At 43.5% G+C, this 14590-nt stretch overlaps 16 non-coding genes across 16 annotated transcripts; all 16 read left to right on the top strand.

Annotated features, from left to right (window-relative positions):
- Nucleotides 1-1373: 1373 nt before the first annotated feature.
- Nucleotides 1374-1455, top strand: TRNAS-UGA (transfer RNA serine (anticodon UGA)). The gene has a single exon. It is a non-coding gene; the product is annotated as a tRNA-Ser (tRNA).
- A 1168-nt stretch (nt 1456-2623) lies between these two features.
- Nucleotides 2624-2705, top strand: TRNAS-UGA (transfer RNA serine (anticodon UGA)). The gene has a single exon. It is a non-coding gene; the product is annotated as a tRNA-Ser (tRNA).
- A 544-nt stretch (nt 2706-3249) lies between these two features.
- Nucleotides 3250-3331, top strand: TRNAS-CGA (transfer RNA serine (anticodon CGA)). The gene has a single exon. It is a non-coding gene; the product is annotated as a tRNA-Ser (tRNA).
- A 541-nt stretch (nt 3332-3872) lies between these two features.
- Nucleotides 3873-3954, top strand: TRNAS-CGA (transfer RNA serine (anticodon CGA)). The gene has a single exon. It is a non-coding gene; the product is annotated as a tRNA-Ser (tRNA).
- A 543-nt stretch (nt 3955-4497) lies between these two features.
- TRNAS-UGA (transfer RNA serine (anticodon UGA)) lies at nt 4498-4579 on the top strand. Its single transcript has one exon. It is a non-coding gene; the product is annotated as a tRNA-Ser (tRNA).
- Nucleotides 4580-5746: 1167 nt separating this feature from the next.
- TRNAS-UGA (transfer RNA serine (anticodon UGA)) lies at nt 5747-5828 on the top strand. The gene has a single exon. It is a non-coding gene; the product is annotated as a tRNA-Ser (tRNA).
- Nucleotides 5829-6372: 544 nt separating this feature from the next.
- TRNAS-CGA (transfer RNA serine (anticodon CGA)) lies at nt 6373-6454 on the top strand. The gene has a single exon. It is a non-coding gene; the product is annotated as a tRNA-Ser (tRNA).
- A 543-nt stretch (nt 6455-6997) lies between these two features.
- Nucleotides 6998-7079, top strand: TRNAS-CGA (transfer RNA serine (anticodon CGA)). The gene has a single exon. It is a non-coding gene; the product is annotated as a tRNA-Ser (tRNA).
- Nucleotides 7080-7622: 543 nt separating this feature from the next.
- On the top strand, nt 7623-7704 carry TRNAS-UGA (transfer RNA serine (anticodon UGA)). Its single transcript has one exon. It is a non-coding gene; the product is annotated as a tRNA-Ser (tRNA).
- A 1160-nt stretch (nt 7705-8864) lies between these two features.
- On the top strand, nt 8865-8946 carry TRNAS-UGA (transfer RNA serine (anticodon UGA)). Its single transcript has one exon. It is a non-coding gene; the product is annotated as a tRNA-Ser (tRNA).
- A 541-nt stretch (nt 8947-9487) lies between these two features.
- On the top strand, nt 9488-9569 carry TRNAS-CGA (transfer RNA serine (anticodon CGA)). Its single transcript has one exon. It is a non-coding gene; the product is annotated as a tRNA-Ser (tRNA).
- A 543-nt stretch (nt 9570-10112) lies between these two features.
- On the top strand, nt 10113-10194 carry TRNAS-CGA (transfer RNA serine (anticodon CGA)). Its single transcript has one exon. It is a non-coding gene; the product is annotated as a tRNA-Ser (tRNA).
- A 542-nt stretch (nt 10195-10736) lies between these two features.
- On the top strand, nt 10737-10818 carry TRNAS-CGA (transfer RNA serine (anticodon CGA)). Its single transcript has one exon. It is a non-coding gene; the product is annotated as a tRNA-Ser (tRNA).
- A 542-nt stretch (nt 10819-11360) lies between these two features.
- On the top strand, nt 11361-11442 carry TRNAS-CGA (transfer RNA serine (anticodon CGA)). The gene has a single exon. It is a non-coding gene; the product is annotated as a tRNA-Ser (tRNA).
- Nucleotides 11443-11985: 543 nt separating this feature from the next.
- On the top strand, nt 11986-12067 carry TRNAS-UGA (transfer RNA serine (anticodon UGA)). The gene has a single exon. It is a non-coding gene; the product is annotated as a tRNA-Ser (tRNA).
- Nucleotides 12068-12610: 543 nt separating this feature from the next.
- TRNAS-UGA (transfer RNA serine (anticodon UGA)) lies at nt 12611-12692 on the top strand. Its single transcript has one exon. It is a non-coding gene; the product is annotated as a tRNA-Ser (tRNA).
- The last annotated feature ends 1898 nt before the right edge of the window (nt 12693-14590 follow it).

Here is a 14590-nt window from a genome sequence, read left to right as displayed (position 1 = left end):
AAGTGAGGACAACAGGGCACTGCTGGTACGTGCCCGTCCTTCTGTTACTTTATTTTTTATGTCTCGGCCTGACGTGAGTAGTGCATGGCTCGTATACGACAACTGTGACATCATACTCACGCAGCTGCGATGGCCGAGTGGTTAAGGCGTTGGACTTGAAAGCCAATGGGGTTTCCCCGCGTAGGCTCGAATCCTGCTTGCAGCGTCATGAGATTTTGCATGAACACCATTTGTTTTAGTTAAGTAAATGTTTACTTCTTGTTACGCAATCCTCATCAAGTCACAGAGTTAAACGGCAAAAACTCAAACTAGATGTAAACATTGAAACAATTTCCACACCTAGGAAGTGTTTTAGAGAGCTGGTGGCTCGGAAGGGTTTGTAGTCTGGACCTGTCTTACCTGATCTAGACAAGTCATGAAAAGAGTACTTTTTTTTATGAAGCGTGTCTTGTTTAAGCTTTTGGACTCTTTCTGAGTACACTTAAGGGCCCGTTGCCACCGCCGTAATATAGGGAAACGAGGATAGAAATGTGCAGTGATTGATTACCGCTCATCGGTGCCCTGTCACTCACTTTGAGTGATGCGTATTGCTATTTTTATTAATTGTATGAAAGTATGCGAAATAAGTGAGGACAACAGGGCACTGCTGGTATGTGCCCTGTCCTTCCGTTACTTTATTTTTTAGGTCTCGACCTGACATGAGTAGCGCATGGCTCGTATACGACAACAGTGACATCATACTCACGCAGCTGTGATGGCCGAGTGGTTAAGGCGTTGGACTTGAAATCCAATGGGGTTTCCCCACGTAGGATCTAATCCTGCTTGCAGCGGCATGAGATTTTGCATGAACACTATTTGGTTAAGTTAAGTTAATGTTCACTTCTCATTACGCAATCCTCATCAAGTCACAGAGTTAAACTGCAAAAACTCAAACTAGATGTAAACATTGAGACAATTTCCACACCCAGGAAGTGTTTTAGAGAGCAGGTGGCTCGGAAGGGTTCGTAGTCTGGACCTGTCCTACCTGATCTAGACAAGTCATGAAAAGAGTACTTTTTTTTATGAAGCGTGTCTTGTTTAAGCTTTTGGACTCTTTCTGAGTACACTTAAGGACCCGTTGCCACCGCCGTAATATAGGGAAACGAGGATAGAAATGTGCAGTGATTGATTACCGCTCATCGGTGCCCTGTCACTCACTTTGAGTGATGTGTATTGCTATTTTTATTAATTGTATGAAAGCATGCAAAATAAGTGAGGACAACAGTGCACTGCTGGTACGTGCCCCGTCCTTCTGTTACTTTATTTTTTATGTCTCGGCCTGACGTGAGTAGTGCATGGCTAGTATACGACAACTGTGACATCATACTCACGCAGCTGCGATGGCCGAGTGGTTAAGGCGGTGGACTTGAAATCCAATGGGGTTTCCCCGCGTAGGTTCGAATCCTGCTTGCAGCGTCATGAGATTTTGCATGAACACCATTTGTTTTAGTTAAGTAAATGTTTACTTCTTGTTACGCAATCCTCATCAAGTCACAGAGTTAAACGGCAAAAACTCAAACTAGATGTAAACATTGAAACAATTTCCACACCTAGGAAGTGTTTTAGAGAGCTGGTGGCTCGGAAGGGTTTGTAGTCTGGACCTGTCTTACCTGATCTAGACAAGTCATGAAAAGAGTACTTTTTTTTATGAAGCGTGTCTTGTTTAAGCTTTTGGACTCTTTCTGAGTACACTTAAGGGCCCGTTGCCACCGCCGTAATATAGGGAAACGAGGATAGAAATGTGCAGTGATTGATTACCGCTCATCGGTGCCCTGTCACTCACTTTGAGTGATGCGTATTGCTATTTTTATTAATTGTATGAAAGTATGCGAAATAAGTGAGGACAACAGGGCACTGCTGGTATGTGCCCTGTCCATCCGTTACTTTATTTTTTAGGTCTCGACCTGACATGAGTAGCGCATGGCTCGTATACGACAACAGTGACATCATACTCACGCAGCTGTGATGGCCGAGTGGTTAAGGCGTTGGACTTGAAATCCAATGGGGTTTCCCCACGTAGGTTCTAATCCTGCTTGCAGTGGCATGAGATTTTGCATGAACACTATTTGGTTAAGTTAAGTTAATGTTCACTTCTCATTACGCAATCCTCATCAAGTCACAGAGTTAAACTGCAAAAACTCAAACTAGATGTAAACATTGAGACAATTTCCACACCCAGGAAGTGTTTTAGAGAGCAGGTGGCTCGGAAGGGTTCGTAGTCTGGACCTGTCCTACCTGATCTAGACAAGTCATGAAAAGAGTACTTTTTTTTATGAAGCGTGTCTTGTTTAAGCTTTTGGACTCTTTCTGAGTACACTTAAGGACCCGTTGCCACCGCCGTAATATAGGGAAACGAGGATAGAAATGTGCAGTGATTGATTACCGCTCATCGGTGCCCTGTCACTCACTTTGAGTGATGCGTATTGCTATTTTTATTAATTGTATGAAAGCATGCAAAATAAGTGAGGACAACAGTGCACTGCTGGTACGTGCCCCGTCCTTCTGTTACTTTATTTTTTATGTCTCGGCCTGACGTGAGTAGTGCATGGCTAGTATACGACAACTGTGACATCATACTCACGCAGCTGCGATGGCCGAGTGGTTAAGGCGGTGGACTTGAAATCCAATGGGGTTTCCCCGCGTAGGTTCGAATCCTGCTTGCAGCGTCATGAGATTTTGCATGAACACCATTTGGTTTAGTTAAGTAAATGTTTACTTCTTGTTACGCAATCCTCATCAAGTCACAGAGTTAAACGGCAAAAACTCAAACTAGATGTAAACATTGAGACAATTTCCACACCTAGGAAGTGTTTTAGAGAGCAGGTGCTTCGGAAGGGTTCGTAGTCTGGACCTGTCCTGCATGATCTAGACAAGTCATGAAAAGAGTAATTATTTTTTTATGAAGCGTGTCTTGTTTAGGCTTTTGGACTCTTTCTTAGTACACTTAAGGGCCCGTTACCACCGCCGTAATATAGGGAAAAGAGGGTAGAAATGCGCAATGATTGATTACCACTCATCTGTGCCTTTTCACTCACTTTGAGTGATGCATGTTGCTATTTTTATTAATTGTATGAAAGCATGCAAAATAAGTGAGGACAACAGGGCACTGCTGGTACGTGCCCCGTCCTTCTGTTACTTTATTTTTTGGTCTCGGCCTGACATGAGCAGAGTATGGCTCGTATACGACAACAGTGACATCATACTCATGCAGCTGCGATGGCCGAGTGGTTAAGGCGTTGGACTCGAAATCCAATGGGGTTTCCCTGCGCAGGTTCGAATCCTGCTTGCAGCATAGTGTGATTTTGCATGAACACCATTTGGTTTAGTTAAGGAAATGTTCACTTCTTGTTCGCAATCCTCATCAAGTTACAGAGTTAAATGGAAAAAACTCAAACTAGATGTAAACATTGAGACAATTTCCACACCCAGGAAGTGTTTTAGAGAGCTGGTGGCTCAGAAGGGTTTGTAGTCTGGACCTGTCCTGCCTGATCTAGACAAGTCATGAAAAGAGTGCTTTTTTTATGATGCATGTCTTGTTAAGGCTTTTGGACTCTTTCTTAGTACACTTAAGGGCCCGTTGCCACCGCTGTAATATAGGGAAAAGTGGGTAGAAGCATGCATTGATTGATTACCACTCATCGGTGCCCTGTCACTCACTTTGAGTGATGCATGTTGCTATTTTTATTAATTGTATGAAAGCATGCAAAATAAGTGAGGACAACAGGGCACTGCTGGTACGTGCCCCGTCCTTCCGTTACTTTATTTTTTTGGTCACCGCCTGACATGAGCAGAGCATGGCTCGTATACGACAACAGTGACACCATACTCATGCAGCTGCGATGGCCGAGTGGTTAAGGCGTTGGACTCGAAATCAAATGGGGTTTACCTGCGTAGGTTCGAATCCTGCTTGCAGCGTAGTATGATTTTGCATGAACACCATTTGGTTTAGTTAAGGAAATGTTCACTTCTCGTTACGCAATCCTCATCAAGTCACAGAGTTAAATGGCAAAAACTCGAACTAGATGTAAACATTAAAACAATTTCCACACCTAGGAAGCGTTTTAGAGAGCAGGTGGCTCAGAAGGGTTTGTAGTCTGGACCTATCCTACCTGATCTAGACAAGTTACGAAAAGAGTAATTTTTTTTATGAAGCGTGTCTTGTTTAGGCTTTTGGACTCTTTCTGAGTACACTTAAGGGCCCGTTGCCACCGCTGTAATATAGGGAAACGAGGATAGAAATGTGCAGTGATTGATTACCGCTCATCTGTGCCCTGTCATTCACTTTGAGTGATGCGTATTGCTATTTTTATTAATTGTATGAAAGTATGCGAAATAAGTGAGGACAACAGGGCACTGCTGGTACGTGCCCCGTCCTTCCGTCACTTTATTTTTTAGGTCTCGGCCTGACATGAGTAGCGCATGGCTCGTATACGACAACAGTGACATCATCCTCATGCAGCTGCGATGGCTGAGTGGTTAAGGTGTTGGACTTGAAATCCAATGGGGTTTCCCCGCGTAGGTTCGAATCCTACTTGCAGCGTCATGAGATTTTGCATGAACACCATTTGGTTTAGTTAAGTAAATGTTCACTTCTCGTTACGCAATCCTCATCAAGTCACAGAGTTAAACGGCAAAAACTCAAACTAGATGTAAACATTGAGACAATTTCCACACCCAGGAAGTGTTTTAGAGAGCAGGTGGCTCGGAAGGGTTCGTAGTCTGGACCTGTCCTTCCTGATCTAGACAAGTCATGAAAAGAGTACTTTTTTTATGAAGCGTGTCTTGTTTAAGCTTTTGGACTCTTTCTGAGTACACTTAAGGGGCCGTTGCTACCGCCGTAATATAGGGAAACGAGGATAGAAATGTGCAGTGATTGATTACCGCTCATCTTTGCCCTGTCACTCACTTTGAGTGATGCGTATTGCTATTTTTATTAATTGTATGAAAGCATGCAAAATAAGTGAGGACAACAGTGCACTGCTGGTACGTGCCCCGACCTTCTGTTACTTTATTTTTTATGTCTCGGCCTGACGTGAGTAGTGCATGGCTCGTATACGACAACTGTGACATCATACTCATGCAGCTGCGATGGCCGAGTGGTTAAGGCGTTGAACTTGAAATCCAATGAGATTTCCCCGCGTAGGTTCGAATCCTGCTTGCAGCGTCATGAGATTTTGCATGAACACCATTTGGTTTAGTTAAGTAAATGTTCACTTCTCGTTACGCAATCCTCATCAAGTCACAGATTTAAATGGAAAAAACTCAAACTAGATGTAAACATTGAGACAATTTCCACACCCAGGAAGTGTTTTAGAGAGCAGGTGGCTCAGAAGGGTTCGTAGTCTGGACCTGTCCTGCCTGACCTAGACAAGTCATGAAAAGAGTACTTTTTTTTATGAAGCGTGTCTTGTTTAAGCTTTTGGACTCTTTCTGAGTACACTTAAGGGCCCGTTGCCACAGTCGTAATATAGGGAAACGAGGATAGAAATGTGCAGTGATTGATTACCGCTCATCTGTGCCCTGTCACTCACTTTGAGTGATGCGTATTGCTATTTTTATTAATTGTATGAAAGCATGCAAAATAAGTGAGGACAACAGTGCACTGCTGGTACGTGCCCCGACCTTCTGTTACTTTATTTTTTATGTCTCGGCCTGACGTGAGTAGTGCATGGCTCGTATACGACAACTGTGACATCATACTCATGCAGCTGCGATGGCCGAGTGGTTAAGGCGTTGGACTTGAAATCCAATGAGGTTTCCCCGCGTAGGTTCGAATCCTGCTTGCAGCGTCGTGAGATTTTGCATGAACACCATTTGGTTTAGTTAAGTAAATGTTCACTTCTCGTTACGCAATCCTCATCAAGTCACAGATTTAAATGGAAAAAAACTCAAACTAGATGTAAACATTGAGACAATTTCCACACCCAGGAAGTGTTTTAGAGAGCTGGTGGCTCGGAAGGGTTTGTAGTGTGGACCTGTCCTGCCTGATCTAGACAAGTCATGAAAAGAGTACTTTTTTTTATGAAGCATGTCTTGTTTAGGCTTTTGGACTCTTTCTTAGTATACTTAAGGGCCCGTTACCACCGCCGTAATATAGTGAAAAGTGGGTAGAAATATGCAGTGATTGATTACCACTCATCTGTGCCCTTTCACTCACTTTGAGTGATGCATGTTGCTATTTTTATTAATTGTATGAAAGCATGCAAAATAAGTGAGGACAACAGGGCACTGCTGGTACGTGCCCCGTCCTTCCGTTACTTTATTTTTTTGGTCTCCGTCTGACATGAGCAGAGCATGGCTCGTATACGACAACAGTGACATCATACTCATGCAGCTGCGATGGCCGAGTGGTTAAGGCGTTGGACTCGAAATCCAATGGGGTTTCCCTGCGCAGGTTCGAATCCTGCTTGCAGCGTAGTGTGATTTTGCATGAACACCATTTGGTTTAGTTAAGGAAATGTTCACTTCTCGTTACGCAATCCTCATCAAGTCACAGAGTTAAATGGCAAAAACTCAAACTAGATGTAAACATTGGAACAATTTCCACACCTAGGAAGTGTTTTAGAGAGCAGGTGGCTCAGAAGGGTTTGTAGTCTGGACCTATCCTGCCTGATCTAGACAAGTTACGAAATGAGTAATTTCTTTTATGAAGCGTGTCTTGTTTAGGCTTTTGGACTCTTTCTGAGTACACTTAAGGGCCCGTTGCCACCGCCGTAATATATGGAAACGAGGGTAGAAATGTGCAGTGGTTGATTACCGCTCATCTGTGCCCTGTCACTCATTTTGAGTGATGCATATTGCTATTTTTATTAATTGTATGAAAGCATGCAAAATAAGTGAGGACAACAGGGCACTGCTGGTACGTGCCCCGTCATTCTGTTACTTTATTTTTTTGGTCTCGGCCTGACATGAGCAGAGCATGGCTCGTATACGACAACAGTGACATCATACTCATGCAGCTGCGATGGCCGAGTGGTTAAGGAGTTGGACTCGAAATCCAATGGGGTTTCCCCGTGTAGGTTCGAATCCTGCTTGCAGCGTCATGAGATTTTGCATGAACACCATTTGGTTTAGTTAAGTAAATGTTTATTTCTTGTTACGCAATCCTCATCAAGTCACAGAGTTAAACGGCGAAAACTCAAACTAGATGTAAACATTGAAACAATTTCCACACCTAGGAAGTGTTTTAGAGAGCAGGTGGCTCGGAAGGGTTTGTAGTCTGGACCTATCCTGCCTGATCTAGACAAGTTACGAAATGAGTAATTTTTTTTATGAAGCGTATCTTGTTTAGGCTTTTGGACTCTTTCTGAGTACACTAAAGGGCCCATTGCCACCGCCGTAATATATGGAAACGAGGGTAGAAATGTGCAGTGATTGATTACCGCTCATCTGTGTCCTGTCACTCATTTTGAGTGATGCATATTGCTATTTTTATTAATTGTATGAAAGTATGCGAAATAAGTGAGGACAACAGGGCACTGCTGGTATGTGCCCCGTCCTTCCGTTACTTTATTTTTTAGGTCTCGACCTGACATGAGTAGCGCATGGCTCGTATACGACAACAGTGACATCATACTCACACAGCTGCGATGGCCGAGTGGTTAAGGCGTTGGACTTGAAATCCAATGGGGTTTCCCCATGTAGGTTCGAATCCTGCTTGCAGCGGCATGAGATTTTGCATGAACACCATTTGGTTAAGTTAAGTAAATGTTCACTTCTCATTACGCAATCCTCATCAAGTCACAGAGTAAAACTCAAACTAGATGTAAACATTGAGACAATTTCCACACCCAGGAAGTGTTTTAGAGAGCAGGTGGCTCGGAAGGGTTCGTAGTCTGGACCTGTCCTGCCTGATCTAGACAAGTGATGAAAAGAGTACTTTTTTTAATGAAGCGTGTCTTGTTTAAGCTTTTGGACTCTTTCTGAGTACACTTAAGGGCCCGTTGCCACCGCCGTAATATAGGGAAACGAGGATAGAAATGTGCAGTGATTGATTACCGCTCATCGGTGCCCTGTCACTCACTTTGAGTGATGCGTATTGCTATTTTTATTAATTGTATGAAAGCATGCAAAATAAGTGAGGACAACAGGGCACTGCTGGTACGTGCCCCGTCCTTCTGTTACTTTATTTTTTATGTCTCGGCCTGACGTGAGTAGTGCATGGCTCGTATACGACAACTGTGACATCATACTCACGCAGCTGCGATGGCTGAGTGGTTAAGACGTTGGACTTGAAATCCAATGGGGTTTCACCGCGTAGGTTCGAATTCTGCTTGCAGCGTCATGAGATTTTGCATGAACACCATTTGGTTTAGTTAAGTAAATGTTTACTTCTTTTACGCAATCCTCATCAAGTCACAGAGTTAAACGGCAAAAACTCAAACTAGATGTAAACATTGAGACAATTTCCACACCCAGGAAGTGTTTTAGAGAGCAGGTGCCTCGGAAGGGTTCGTAGTCTGGACCTGTCCTGCATGATCTAGACAAGTCACGAAAAGAGTAATTATTTTTTTTATGAAGCGTGTCTTGTTTAGGCTTTTGGACTCTTTCTTAGTACACTTAAGGGCCCGTTACCACCGCCGTAATATAGGGAAAAGAGGGTAGAAATGCGCAATGATTGATTACCACTCATCTGTGCCCTTTCACTCACTTTGAGTGATGCATGTTGCTATTTTTATTAATTGTATGAAAGCATGCAAAATAAGTGAGGACAACAGGGCACTGCTGGTACGTGCCCCGTCCTTCTGTTACTTTATTTTTTGGTCTCGGCCTGACATGAGCAGAGTATGGCTCGTATACGACAACAGTGACATCATACTCATGCAGCTGCGATGGCCGAGTGGTTAAGGCGTTGGACTTGAAATCCAATGGGGTTTCCCTGCGCAGGTTTAAATCCTGCTTGCAGCGTAGTGTGCTTTTGCATGAACACCATTTGGTTTAGTTAAGGAAATGTTCACTTCTCGTTCGCAATCCTCATCAAGTCACAGAGTTAAATGGAAAAAACCCCAACTAGATGTAAACATTGAGACAATTTCCACACCCAGGAAGTGTTTTAGAGAGCTGGTGGCTCGGAAGGGTTTATAGTCTGGACCTGTCCTGCCTGATCTAGACAAGTCATGAAAAGAGTACTTTTTTTATGATGCATGTCTTGTTTAGGCTTTTGGACTCTTTCTTAGTACACTTAAGGGCCCGTTACCACCGCCGTAATATAGGGAAAAGTGGGTAGAAACATGCAGTGATTGATTACCACTCATCTGTGCCCTTTCACTCACTTTGAGTGATGCATGTTGCTATTTTTATTAATTGTATGAAAGCATGCAAAATAAGTGAGGACAACAGGGCACTGCTGGTACGTGCCCCGTCCTTCTGTTACTTTAGTTTTTTGGTCTCCGCCTGACATGATCAGAGCATGGCTCGTATATGACAACAGTGACATCATACTCATGCAGCTGCGATGGGCGAGTGGTTAAGGCGTTGGACTCGAAATCCAATGGGGTTTCCCTGCGCAGGTTCGAATCCTGCTTGCAGCGTAGTGTGATTTTGCATGAACACCATTTGGTTTAGTTAAGGAAATGTTCACTTCTCGTTACGCAATCCTCATCAAGTCACAGAGTTAAATGGCAAAAACTCAAACTAGATGTAAACATTGAAACAATTTCCACACCTAGGAAGTGTTTTAGAGAGCAGGTGGCTCGGAAGTGTTTGTAGTCTGGACCTATCCTGCCTGATCGAGACAAGTTACGAAATGAGTAATTTTTTTTATGAAGCATGTCTTGTTTAGGCTTTTGGACTCTTTCTGAGTACACTTAAGGGCCCGTTGCCACCGCCGTAATATATGGAAACGAGGGTAGAAATGTGCAGTGATTGATTACCGCTCATCTGTGCCCTGTCACTCATTTTGAGTGATGCATATTGCTATTTTTATTAATTGTATGAAAGTATGCGAAATAAGTGAGGATACCAGGGCACTGCTGGTATGTTCCCCGTCCTTCCGTTACTTTATTTTTTAGGTCTCGACCTGACATGAGTAGCGCATGGCTCGTATACGACAACAGTGACATCATACTCACGCAGCTGCGATGCCCGAGTGGTTAAGGCGTTGGACTCGAAATCCAATGGGGTTTCCCTGCGCAGGTTCGAATCCTGCTTGCAGCGTAGTGTGATTTTGCATGAACACCATTTGGTTTAGTTAAGGAAATGTTCACTTCTCGTTCGCAATACTCATCAAGTCACAGAGTTAAACTGCAAAAACTCAAACTAGATGTAAACATTGAGACAATTTCCACACCCAGGAAGTGTTTTAGAGAGCAGGTGGCTCGCAAGGGTTTGTAGTCTGGACCTGTCCTGCCTGATCTAGACAAGTCATGAAAAGAGTACTTTTTTTTATGAAGCATGTCTTGTTTAGGCTTTTGGACTCTTTCTTAGTACACTTAAGGGCCCGTTACCACCGCCGTAATATAGGGAAAAGTGGGTAGAAACATGCAGTGATTGATTACTACTCATCTGTGCCCTTTCACTCACTTTGAGTGATGCATGTTGCTATTTTTATTAATTGTATGAAAGCATGCAAAATAAGTGAGGACAACAGGGCACTGCTGGTACATGCCCCGTCCTTCCGTTACTTTATTTTTTTGGTCTCGGCCTGACATGAGCAGAGCATGGCTCGTATACGACAACAGTGACATCATACTCATGCAGCTGCGATGGCCGAGTGGTTAAGGCATTGTACTCGAAATCCAATGGGGTTTCCCTGCACAGGTTCGAATCCTGTTAGCAGCGTCTTGAGATTTTGCATGAACACCATTTGGTTTAGTTAAGTAAATGTTCACTTCTCGTTACGCAATCCTCATCAAGTCACAGAGTTAAATGGCAAAAACTCAAACTAGATGTAAACATTGAGACAATTTCCACACCCAGGAAGTGTTTTAGAGAGCAGGTGGCTCGGAAGGGTTTGTAGTCTGGACCTGTCCTGCCTGATCTAGACAAGTCATGAAAAGAGTACTTTTTTTATGAAGCGTGTCTTGTTTAAGCTTTTGGAGTCTTTCTGAGTACACTTAAGGGCCCGTTGCCACCGCCGTAATATAGGGAAACGAGGATAAAAATGTGCATCGATTGATTACCACTCATCTGTGCCCTGTCACTCACTTTGAGTGATGCAAGTTGCTATTTTTATTATTTGTATGAAAGCATGCAAAATAAGTGAGGACAACAGGGCACTGCTGGTACGTGCCCCGTCCTTCCGTTACTTTATTTTTTTGGTCTACGCCTGACATGAGCAGAGCATGGCTCGTATACGACAACAGTGACATCATACTCATGCAGCTGCGATGGGCGAGTGGTTAAGGCGTTGAACTCGAAATCCAATAGGGTTTCCCTGCGCAGGTTCGAATCCTGCTTGCAGCGTAGTGTGATTTTGCATGAACACCATTTGGTTTAGTTAAGGAAATGTTCACTTCTCGTTACGCAATCCTCATCAAGTCACAGAGTTAAATGGCAAAAACTCAAACTAGATGTAAACATTGAAACAATTTCCACACCTAGGAAGTGTTTTAGAGAGCAGGTGGCTCGGAAGGGTTTGTAGTCTGGACCCATCCTGCCTGATCTAGACAAGTTACGAAATGAGTAATTTTTTTTATGAAGCGTGTCTTGTTTAGGCTTTTGGACTCTTTCTGAGTACACTTAAGGGCCCGTTGCCACCGCCGTAATATATGGAAACGAGGGTAGAAATGTGCAGTGATTGATTACCGCTCATCTGTGCCCTGTCACTCATTTTGAGTGATGCATATTGCTATTTTTATTAATTGTATGAAAGTATGCGAAATAAGTGAGGACAACAGGGCACTGCTGGTACATGCCCCGTCCTTCAGTTACTTTATTTTTTTGGTCTCTGCCTGACATGAGCAGAGCATGGCTCGTATACGACAACAGTGACATCATACTCATGCAGCTGCGATGGCCGAGTGGTTAAGGTGTTGGACTTGAAATCCAATGGGGGTTCCCTGCGCAGGTTCGAATCCTGCTTGCAGCGTAGTGTGATTTTGCATGAACACCATTTGATTTAGTTAAGGAAATGTTCACTTCTCGTTACGCAATCCTCATCAAGTCACAGAGTTAAATGGCAAAAACTCAAACTAGATGTAAACATTGAAACTATTTCCACACCTAGGAAGTGTTTTAGAGAGCAGGTGGCTCGGAACGGTTTGTAGTCTGGACCTATCCTGCCTGATCTAGACAAGTTACGAAAAGAGTAATTTTTTTTATGAAGCGTGTCTTGTTTAGGCTTTTGGACTCTTTCTGAGTACAATTAAGGGCCCTTTGCCACCGCCGTAATAGAGGTAAACGAGGGTAGAAATGTGCAGTGATTGATTACCGCTCATCTGTGCCCTGTCACTCACTTTGAGTGATGCGTATTGCTATTTTTATTAATTGTATGAAAGTATGCGAAATAAGTGAGGACAACAGGGCACTGATGGTACGTGCCCCGTCCTTCCGTTACTTTATTTTTTAGGTCTCGGCCTGACATGAGTAGCGCATGGCTCGTATACGACAACAGTGACATCATACTCATGCAGCTGCGATGGCCGAGTGGTTAAGGTGTTGGACTTGAAATCCAATGGGGTTTCCCCGCGTAGGTTTGAATCCTACTTGCAGCGTCTTGAGATTTTGCATGAACACCATTTGGTTTAGTTAAGTAAATGTTCACTTCTCGTTACGCAATCCTCATCAAGTCACAGAGTTAAACGGCAAAAACTAAAACTAGATGTAAACATTGAGACAATTTCCACACCCAGGAAGTGTTTAAGAGAGCAGGTGGCTCAGAAGGGTTCGTATTCTGGACCTGTCCTGCCTGATCTAGACAAGTCATGAAAAGAGTACTTTTTTTTATGAAGCGTGTCTTGTTTAAGCTTTTGGAGTCTTTCTGAGTACACTTAAGGGCCCGTTGCCACCGCCGTAATATAAGGAAACGAGGATAAAAATGTGCATCGATTGATTACCGCTCATCTGAGCCCTGTCACTCACTTTGAGTGATGCGTATTGCTATTTTTATTAATTGTATGAAAGCATGCAAAATAAGTGAGGACAACAGGGCACTGCTGGTACGTGCCCCGTCCTTCTGTTACTTTATTTTTTATGTCTCGGCCTGACGTGAGTAGTGCATGGCTCGTATACGACAACTGTGACATCATACTCACGCAGCTGCGATGGCCGAGTGGTTAAGGTGTTGGACTTGAAATCCAATGGGGTTTCCTCGCGTAGGTTTGAATCCTGCTTGCAGCGTCTTGAGATTTTGCATGAACACCATTTGGTTTAGTTAAGTAAATGTTCACTTCTCGTTACGCAATCCTCATCAAGTCACAGAGTTAAACGGCAAAAACTAAAACTAGATGTAAACATTGAGACAATTTCCACACCCAGGAAGTGTTTTAGAGAGCAGGTGGCTCGGAAGGGTTCGTAGTCTGGACCTGTCCTGCATGATCTAGACAAGTCACGAAAAGAGTAATTATTTTTTTTATGAAGCGTGTCTTCTTTAGGCTTTTGGACTCTTTCTTAGTACACTTAAGGGCCCGTTACCACCGCCGTAATATAGGGAAAAGAGGGTAGAAATGCGCAGTGATTGATTACCGCTAATCTGTGCCCTGTCACTCACTTTGAGTGATGCTTGTTGCTAATTTTATTAATTGTATGAAAGCATTCAAAATAAGTAGGGGATACAGGGCACTGCTGGTACGTGCCCCGTCCTGCCGTTACTTTAATTTTTAGGTCTCGGCCTGAAGTGAGCAGCGTATGGCTCGTATACGACAACAGTGACATCATTCTCATGCAGCTGCGAAGGGTGAGTGGTTAACGCGTTGGACTCGAAATCCAAACTGGTTTCCCTGCGCAGGTTCGAATCCTGCTTGCAGCGTAGTGTGATTTTGCATGAACACCATTTGGTTTAGTTAAGTAAATGTTCACTTCTCGTTGCGCAATCCTCATCAAGTCACAGAGTTAAATGGAAAAAACTCAAACTAGATGTACACATTGAGACAATTTCCACACCCAGGAAGTGTTTTAGAGAGCTGGTGGCTCGGAAGGGTTTATATTCTGGACCTGTCCTGCCTGATCTAGACAAGTCATGAAAAGAGTACTTTTTTTTATGAAGCATGTCTTGTTTAGGCTTTTGGACTCTTTCTTAGTACACTTAAGGGCCCGTTACCACCGCCGTAATATAGGGAAAAGTGGGTAGAAACATGCAGTGATTGATTACCACTCATCTGTGCCCTTTCACTCACTTTGAGTGATGCATGTTGCTATTTTTATTAATTGTATGAAAGCATGCAAAATAAGTGAGGACAACAGGGCACTGCTGGTACGTGCCCCGTCCTTCCGTTACTTTATTTTTTTGGTCTCGGCCTGACATGAGCAGAGCATGGCTCGTATACGACAATAGTGACATCATACTCATGCAGCTGCGATGGCCGAGTGGTTAAGGTGTTGGACTCGAAATCCAATGGGGTTTCCCTGCGCAGATTCGAATCGAGCTTGCAGCGTAGTGTGATTTTGCATGAAC

Source organism: Lissotriton vulgaris, chromosome 11 (assembly GCF_964263255.1).
Source record: "Lissotriton vulgaris chromosome 11, aLisVul1.2, whole genome shotgun sequence".
In the NCBI taxonomy this organism is placed as follows: Eukaryota; Metazoa; Chordata; class Amphibia; order Caudata; family Salamandridae; genus Lissotriton; species Lissotriton vulgaris.
This window is presented reverse-complemented; position numbering and strand designations above follow the sequence as displayed.